Source organism: Arachis hypogaea, chromosome 20, assembly GCF_003086295.3.
Source record: "Arachis hypogaea cultivar Tifrunner chromosome 20, arahy.Tifrunner.gnm2.J5K5, whole genome shotgun sequence".
NCBI lineage: Eukaryota > Viridiplantae > Streptophyta > Magnoliopsida > Fabales > Fabaceae > Arachis > Arachis hypogaea.
The window spans coordinates 129,745,527-129,755,523 of NC_092055.1; positions in this window are offsets into that span (position 1 = coordinate 129,745,527).

The window sequence follows — 9,997 nt, forward strand, 5'->3', positions numbered from 1 at the left end:
CGGCACAGTACCAGCGCAACTCTCTGGATTTTCTACTAAGGCATCTACATCAATACAGCGACGCGTACGAGTCGGCCAGGCACACGCGTAAGAAAGTAAAAATCGTGAGTGACGCATGCGCGTTGGCCATGCGTGCGCGTCGGAGTACGTTTTCTTAAAAATTTTACTAAGTCTGAAAAGCTGCAGAATTTCATTTTCAGACCTCAAACTTCCGCCACACATAACTTCTTCTACAAAATTCCTTTTTCATCCATTTTTGAACCGTTGGAAATATCGTTGAATAAACTTTCATAAAAATTCAAATTTGAAGAATTCCTAACTCCGAGGGCCGAGTTACTGACCGCCGAAGTTGGTCAAAAATCAGTTTTTACCCAAAAACAGAAATCACCAATTTTTCCAATGTTCACAAGCCAAATTCATTTCCACTCATCCAAATGACCACAACCCAACCACATTCAAATAATAACACTCAACCAAAACTAAACCTACCTCATCTACACAATTCAATTCCATTTCGTCTCCTTCCACTTCTAAATTTTTAATTTCTTATTATTCCACATTCCTCCCATTTATTCACACACTCAATATTCAATATTCATTCAATCTCATATGACATCACACAATACACATATCACCTACCTTCCTTACCTCTTTTTGGCCTCCGACCCAAATTCACAATTTAAATGCATATTCCACAAACCAATATTCGTTATCCAATTCATTAAATTCTCAATACACCAAACATGCAAATTCACACAATTCTCATCCCAATCATTAATTTTCATTACATAACAACTATATATCTTAATACCAACTTAATCCTAGGGCATCTATCCTAGGAATTCTCATCACACCACATGATACTTAAATGAAACTTAAACCATACTTCTTGTAGCCAAAATAATTGAGCCTCTTCTTGGAAGTCTCCACCAACCTTAACTCCAAGCCTCACCAAAGCTCCACAAGCAATATCAATCTTTCAATTGTGCACCAAAATCACCCAATACTCTAACATAATCAATTTTCACACTTATAATCAACCTAGGATTTATAAAATTGATAAATCACAAGGGTTAAAGGGTTTTTTACCTTAACTCACTGAATTTTGTGATGAATATCACTAATGGCTCATACTAGAGCACCCCTAAACAACAAAAATCACAAGATTTCCTCAAAACCCAAACCAAATTCAAATTTAAAGGGAAAAATAAAAACTGGGCAGAGGACAGTGGAATACTCACCACAAAATTTAAAATTGTAGAGGATAAGAAGAGAGACACGTGACCGAAAACAGCTCGTCAATCGGAGTTCCGGAGAGAAAGTTATGGTGATTTGAAGTTTGGGAAGCTAGATTTCCTTTCTCTCTTCTCTATATGCGCCCCTCCCTCTCATTTTTAGGGTGAATGAGGTGAAATACTCGTAACTAATATTTATATGTATTGGGTTTTGGGCCCACTTGGGCCCGGTTCACTTGGTTTAGTCCGTTGGCCTAACTTTGGGCCAAAACCTTTAAGATTAGAGTTTTAAATCGTATTTTAAATATTTCTATCTTTCCAAATTATAAATTCTCATTTCTTAACCTTATTCACTTATAATTAATTTCCTCAGCTACAGTACCAGACATTTCTCAGCCGGTGCTACCGGTCAAAGTTTCAATGCGCATTTTTACGCAGAAAACTATGTTTTTCGACTCAGAAAAATTCACTGAGTCCAAATATCATATTTAAATTATCAAATTCCGATTGCTAAATTTTCTAACCATATTCGTTCCTATTTAATTTATTATTTAATTAATTACGGTTTGACTGGGTTTTACATTCTACCTCCCTAATAGAAATTTTCGTCTTCGAAAATTCGATATCAAATCTTCACATAAGCTCTCTCGATAACTAATCAGATGTTACATTCATCTCACCTTTCATAAGACCTTCCCTAAAACCGAAACTTACCACCCTTTACCGTTTCCCTCAAATTAACCTCAATACAATCTCAATGTTTCAATTCACTGTCTTCCAACTCCATCATCCAAAGTCTAATAATTTATCCATCAAAATTTAAGCACGAATTCAATTACACCTCTAGTCATTTATACCGCTATTTTAGAATCAATCTAACCCATAGCCACAATTAAACTTAACTACTTGCGAATCACTATTGGCATCAGCTCACTAAACCTTCCAGGTATTCAAACCTAAAGTATTTCTAATCCCATTTGCAACTATTCTATTTTAATATTTCCACAAACTTTTGCTGCGCCACTCTGGTGTCTCATCTAGTACTAATCCTATCAGTTATTTCCTCAAGTATTAAACCACAACTTAGCATGACCGACATTCATTAGATTTCTATCTATGATAGCCAAAATCAAATACCAACTTAAGCGTATTTTTAACACGTTGTTACTGATCTTTCACTTACCTCTTCCCAAACCGTCGGATCTACGGTATCCTCCATCGTCATAGTGAACACATGACCTGGTTGTTGTCCCTTGGCAGTATTCTGATTGACCTTCTCAGGGCAGTTCCAAGACATGTGTCCAACTCCTCCACAACTATAGCAAAGTCCCAATTCAGCTCGACACGGAGTTCCCAGATGATAGCTTCCACACCGCCTACAAGTCATCTCATTTAGAGGTTGCTTTCCATACCTCCTCCCTTGATGATTGTTGTTGTTGTTCCTTCGGGAATTGTCTTGGGCTTGCTGGGGCTATGGATTATAACCTGCTCTCTTAGAATCTTGACCCTTTGGAGCAAAGTCCCTCCCTCGGTTCTGTTGAAAAGGTCCCCTATGACTCTCTCTTTCTGCAGTGGCCTTTTTCACACACTCTTCAGCAACCCTACTCTTATTCACCAACCCTGAGAAAGTTCTGATCTCCATTGGTCCCACTGAACTTAAGATATCGCTCCAGAGTCCTCCTTCATACTTAATGCACTTCTATTCCTCGAAGTCTCCCATAGCTCCTTGACACATGCGGGAAAACCTAAATAGCTCCTCAAATTTGTTTGTATACACAGATACGGACATAACACCCTACTTCAGCTGCAGTAACTCAAGTTCCTTGGCCGTCCTGGCAGAATTGGGAAAGTACTTTTTAAAAAATTCCTCCTGGAAGGCATCACAGGTGATAGGGTCATCCCCCTGCTGCAGGAGACGTTGGGTTCCCTACCACCAATGCGATGCTTCCCCAGTGAGCAGATAGGTAGCAAATTCAACACACTGCTCCTCAGTACCAACTGCGCTTGTAGTGCTGGCTCCATAGCCTGAAACCAGGTATCAGCTTCAGTCGGATTGGTGGTTCCCTTGAACGTAGGTGGATTAACCTTTAAGAAGGTTGCTAGTGTCATCGGGCCCTGAATTCCATTTCTGCCATTGCCATTATTGTTTATCTGTTGTCCAAGAGCCTCCGCAGTGGCCTGCATAGCAGCAGTCATGTTTTCCAATGCCGGAATAAAGTTTACCAGGATATTCGAGTTGGTTTCCGGTTCTTGAGTACTAGTATGATCTATCTCACGGCCTCCACCGCGTCCACGAGGCGTCATCTGGTTCCTATACACACCAAACAATCGATATCAAGTTGATCAGTCTCAATATCTCAAGTTAAGTGCTTCTATTTACCAAAGGTACACTCATGAACTTCATGCTAGACGTATCAGTCAGATATCCAAACTAGCACAGGCACAAACTCAGAGCATGCATTGAAGTATAAGCAGTTCCATCCCTCAGGCTCACGAGGACGAACTGCTCTGATACCATAATGTAACACCCTAATATTCAAATCCTTATGCTCGAGTCATAAGTCAATGATAATAAGGTGGTACGACTCTCAAAGGGGATTTTTTTATACATAATTATAAGTAAAATTGAAAGGAGTATTAATCAAGAAGCCTGAAAAGAGTAAAAATAAAAATTGTGAAGTCGTATCACTCACACATCGACAACTAAAAGATAAAGGGTGAAGTCGAAACGTTATAAGGATAAAGTCATAAAGGAGAATAAGGGAAGGACAGTATATGGATATATGACATAAGTAAATAGCCACTAGCCGCGACCCGCGAAGTTTAGGCCGGCAAGGATACAGTATAAAAGTAGATGACAACAATACCTCCTAATCTCTCCCAAATAAAACATGAAAGCCTCTATAGGCAAGTTCAAAATAGTTCGATACATAATATAAGCTTTTCAAAATAAAGATGGAGGGATTCTAAGCAAAATATAAAGTAGAGAATATAAAGATCTTCGCCATCTCTCAGATAAACCGCAGCTCACTTCTGAGCACCTGGACCTGTATCTGAAAAACAAGAGATATATACGGAATGAGAACCCCCGACCCATGGGTTCCCAGTACGGTAAAAGTGCCAAATAAATACAATGCATTGTAATAAAAATTCATTAAGCATCCTATACTTCCTTTCACCAAACATTCACCCTATTTCCTCGCTAATTCATAAATAGACAAATGTCATCGGGAATGATAAAGCTAATTCATCTTCCTCATGCTTCTCTACTTCCTAACTCTCCAACGAATTATAATTAGAATCATAAACAAAACCATCACCAGTTATTCTGTCTCAACAATTCTATATCGTTACTTCATATCCTCACCTGGAGCAAGTGAAATCACTTCACTGTGTCTACCCAGGGAGCTCAAATTATCTCATTTTCTACCTGGAGCAAGTGAAATCACTTCACTGCGTCTACCCAGAGAACTCAAATTATCTCATTTTCTACCTGGAGCAAGTGAAATCACTTCATTGCATCTACCCAGGGAACTCAAATTATCTCATTTAATAATTATCATTTTAAATTACTCATATCATCATTCCATTTCAACAAGAATAGCACTCAGCGTCAACTGACACCAGCATGAGGGACCTCTCAGTTGTACAATCGCAAGCAATACAGACAAGTAATACACAAATAAGGTACAAGTAAAGCAAGTAGCATTTAATCGGTAGCATAGTATATACATACAATTTAGCAATCCAAAACAGATAGGCAAACCTAAACAAGTCAAAATATGCAAATGAAGAATGCCTGCCCTATGGCTGATGAATCTCATCTGTCGGTTATAAAGCCAACCCGACAAGTCCTGGTAGCTACCCATTGGACTGTCCCTCTGTCGTGCCTCCCCAACTCAAGTTATTCACAATCATATTCATAATCACATAACACCGACACTGGTGTTTATCCACGGGGGCGAGCTCATCCGAAACTTTCACAGTGTCTGGCCACATTTACAATATAGGGTCAACAGAATCTTGGATCTCAACCTGGTGCAAGTGGAGCCGACCCACTGCATCTATCCAAGGAAATCTGAAACTCAGACAAATTCACAAATCTCAAATCAGTCTTGACTGGGAGCAAGTGGGGGCTAAACACTGCATTTACCCCATGAGTTCAAACCAAACCTGGAGCAAGCGGAATCTCTCCACTACATCTACCCAGGCGTATATATCTCACTATGTCCCGGAGCAAGCGGAATCACTCCACTGTATCTACCCAGGCAGGTATTTAAAAGCTCAACCTGAAGCGAGTAAAATCACCACTACTGCTGCTACTACCCAGACATCACCATCTCTGACCTGGAATAAGTGGGACGGACCACAACCCTTGCTACTAGCCATGCATCTCAAACATACATTCATTCCAGACTCCATAATTAAACTCATTTTTCATAATCCTCCTTCCTCATCTCAAACATACAGGGTCACGTGTGCGCGTCGCCCACGCGCACGCGTAAAAGCCGAAAAACTAGGTTGACGCGTGAGCGTCGCCCATGCGCACGCATGGAAAACAGAGAGGTAGTATGACGCATGCGCGTCAGTCACGCGTACGCATGGGTGCGTTTTGTGCTCCTCGCACAAAACCGGCACAGTACCAACGCAACTCTCTGGATTTTCTACTGGGGCATCTGCATCAATACAGTGACGCGTACGCGTCAGCCAAGCGCACGCGTGAGAAAGTAAAAATCGTGAGTGACGCGTGCGCGTCGGCCATGGGTGCGCGTCGGAGTACGTTTTCTTAAAAATTTTACGAAGTCTGAAAAGCTGCAGAATTTCATTTTCAAACCTCAAACTTCCGCCACACATAACTTCTTCTACAAAATTCCTTTTTTATCCATTTCTGAACCGTTGAAAATATCGTTGAATAAATTTTCATAAAAATTTGGTTTTGAAGAATTCCTAACTCTGAGGACTGAGTTACGAACCGACGAAGTTGGTCAAAAATTAGTTTTTAACCAAAAATAGGAATTATCAATTTTTCAATGTTCACAAGCCAAATTCATTTTCACTCATCCAAATGATCACAACCCAACCATATTCACATAATTACATTCAACCAAAATCAAACCTACCTCATCTACACAATTCAATTCCATTTCCTCACCTTCCACTACTAAATTCTTAATTTCTTATTATTCCACATTTCTCCCTTTTATTCACACACTCAATATTCAATATTCATTCAATCTCATATGATATCACACAATACACACATCACTTACCTTTCTTACATCTTTCCGGCCTCCGGCCCAAATTCACAATTTAAATACATATTCCACAAACCAATATTCATTATCCAATTCATCAAATTCTCAATACACCAAACATGCAAATTCACACAATTCTCATCCCAATCATTAATTTACATTACATATCAACTATACATATTAATACCAACCGTTTACACAATCCAAACTTAATCTTACGGGCATCTAGCCTAGGAATTCTCATCACACCACACGGTACATAAATGAAACTTAAACCGTACCTCTTGTAGCCAAAATAATTGAGCATCTTCTTAGAAGTCTCTACCAACCTTAGCTCCAAGCCTCACCAAAGCTCCACAAGCAATATCAATCTTCTAATTTTGCACCAAAATCACCCAATACTCTAACATAATCAATTTTCACACTTATAATCAACCTAGGGTTCATGAAATTGATAAATCACAAGGGTTAGAGGGTTTCTTACCTTAACCCACTGAATTTTGTGATGAATATCACCAATGGCTCATACTAGAGCACCCCTTAACAACCAAAATCACAAGATTTTCTCAAAACCCAAACTAAATTCGAACTTAAAGGGAGAAATGAAAACTGTGCAGAGGACAGTGGAATACTCACCATAAAACCTAGATAGAATTGTAGAGGATGAGAAGAGCAATGCGTGGCCACAAACCGGCTCGTCAATCAGAGTTTCGGAGAGAAAGTTATGGTGGTTTGAAGTTTGGGAAGCTAGGTTTCCTTTCTCTCTTCTCTCTATCCGCCCCTCCCTCTCATTTTTAGGGTAAATGAGATGAAATGCTCATAACTAATGTTTATATATGTTGGGTCTTGGACCTACTTGGACCCGGTTCACTTGGTTTAGTCCATTGGCCCAACTTTGGGCCAAAACTTTTAAGATTAGAGTTTTAAATCATATTTTAAATATTTCTATCTTCCCAAATTATAAATTCTCATTTCTTAACCTTATTCACTTATAACTAATTTCCTCAGCTGTAGTACCAGACAGATCTCAGCCGGTGCTATCGGTCAAATTTTCAGTGCGCATTTTTATGCAGAAAACTATGTTTTCTGACTCAGAAAAATTCATTAAGTCCAAATATCATATTTAAATTATCAAATTCCGATTGCTAAATTTTCTAACCATATTTGCTCCTATTTAATTTATTATTTAATTAATTATGATTTGACCGGGTTTTACAGAACATACAATTCCGATCCCTCTTTTAAAATACAATATTGATGACGAGAAAAAAAATAAATAACAATTAAACTGGTATAACAACAAAATCATTTAAGCAAAATTGAGATTAAACTCTTCGTAAGCCTCTTCGTTCATCTCCTGAAAAGATAAAGCTGTAGGGGTGAGAACCTAACTACACGGTCTCACCACGAAGTTTCAGAATTGTCATAAGAAGATATTTAATAAGAAAATCATTTTCAAACTCAGTGATTATCGTTGTCTTATGAATCCTTTGAAAACCGATGGTTTAACCATGAAAAATTCAAAACATTTTTAAAAGAAATCAGTTATTTAACTAGAAATCTAAACTCCCTTTTTCAGACAAAAGAATCTTAAAAGTTTTCTAATAGTATGAATGACCAACCTGTTCCAAACATAGGTTCATTAAGTCTATGCTGAACTAGTTTGATATTTCATACTTTACTAAACCACAACACAAACCAATCACGGCCTCCGGCCCATCACATAATCAATCACGGCTTCAAGCCCAAATAGCTCAATCAACATCCAATTCACCACAACCCAACCAATTTCAATCACAAACACAAGTAATGAGGTTCAAACACAATCAAGTGCAGTTACGTTAAGTATAACAATTGGCAATTAAACAGAATTATTCACATAGGCAAACCAATTACAATATGCACACCCAAATAATGTCACATAAATGCATATGATGAATGTCTCCCCCATGGCTAATGAGCTCATCTGTCGATTATACAGCCAACCTGATATGTCCTGCTAGCTAACCATTGGACAGTCCCTCTGTACACGCATCCCGAAACTCAATAAAATCCATGGGAAAAATCCCAAGTTCATCCATGGGGAGAGACAAAGCCCCAATTTCAAATTCATATATATATGCATGCCCATGGGGAATCCGAGAAGTTAAAGTGCCCAGTCACATCTTACGTATAGAGGGTCAACAATTTGTCTCAATTTTGCAAGTCCCACATACTTTTAATTCATTATCATCATCAATTCATATCTCATCTCCAAATCCATTCAAAGATCATACTTTAAAAAAAATCCTCATCATCTTTCATTCAAATGCAATCATCATCATCCATCCCCCTATTCGTTCATCAATAATCCCAATTCAAAATCTAATTCATTCTTTTCTAAATAAATCAAACTTAAAACATATAATCTTTCAAACCAAAGCTTTTTAAATGATTACTTCAAACGAAGCTTCCAATTTTATATAAAATTTCGGCAGCATCTCCTCTAAAACTCGGACTTTGCCACCCCTTTCAGGTCCCATCCAAACATTCCTCAAACCCTTCTCAACCATTTCCAAATCTCAATTATTTTTTTAAATTCAACCAGTTCTAATATCAAATTATTTTCAAATCGAACCAATTCCAATAATAAATTTTTCAAAATCAAACCAGCTCCAATATTAAATCATTTATAAAATCAAACTAATTCAAAACCAAACCGCTTCCAAAATCAATTCATTTTCATATCTCAAATTATTTTCAAAGCCGATTCATTTACATTATCAAATTAACTCCATAACCAAGAAAAACCCTTTTCATAATAATCAACTAAATAACCTTACAAACCAATTTCTTATCAACAACCGCACACCACTCAAGCAATCAGTAATTAAGTCCAACAAACAACTACATCTATAAGACAATCATAATCACTGAAATATATTTTTCACATCAATATCTATTTATAACAACTCTATAATATAAAATCAATTTTAAGAAAAACCCCTACCTCAACTCGTCGAAACTCACAAAACCAAATGCGTCAAAACCCCCTTTTTCCTTGCGGCCCGCAACAACCAAAGCTTCAATCGCGACTCAAAATAATCAAAATTCAAACCTACCAACACCTCAAAACCTTTAACAAACCATAAAAGAATATTTATACGCTAGCGACGAGGATTTCAGAACAAAGATACCTACTATAACGGCAGAACAAGGCAACAACAATTCTGAACCGACCAAGCAGCACCTCCGACAACAACCTCAAGCGATAGCGACGACCAGAAGCTCCGGTGATGGTGAATGTAACAACCACGCAATGACAACGATGCTATAGGAATTTAAAATAACAGAAATTAGAACCAAAGACACCCATTCCGATAGTGGATCTCGGCGACAATAGTCCCGGAGGCATACCTGGCGGTGGCATCTGGTGATGGCGGCGCGATGGTGAAGGCTTCTCCTTCCTCGCGCATTTCTCAGCCGCGAACCTTCTCTCTCTAGCGTGGTTGGCTTGGCGGCGGTTGA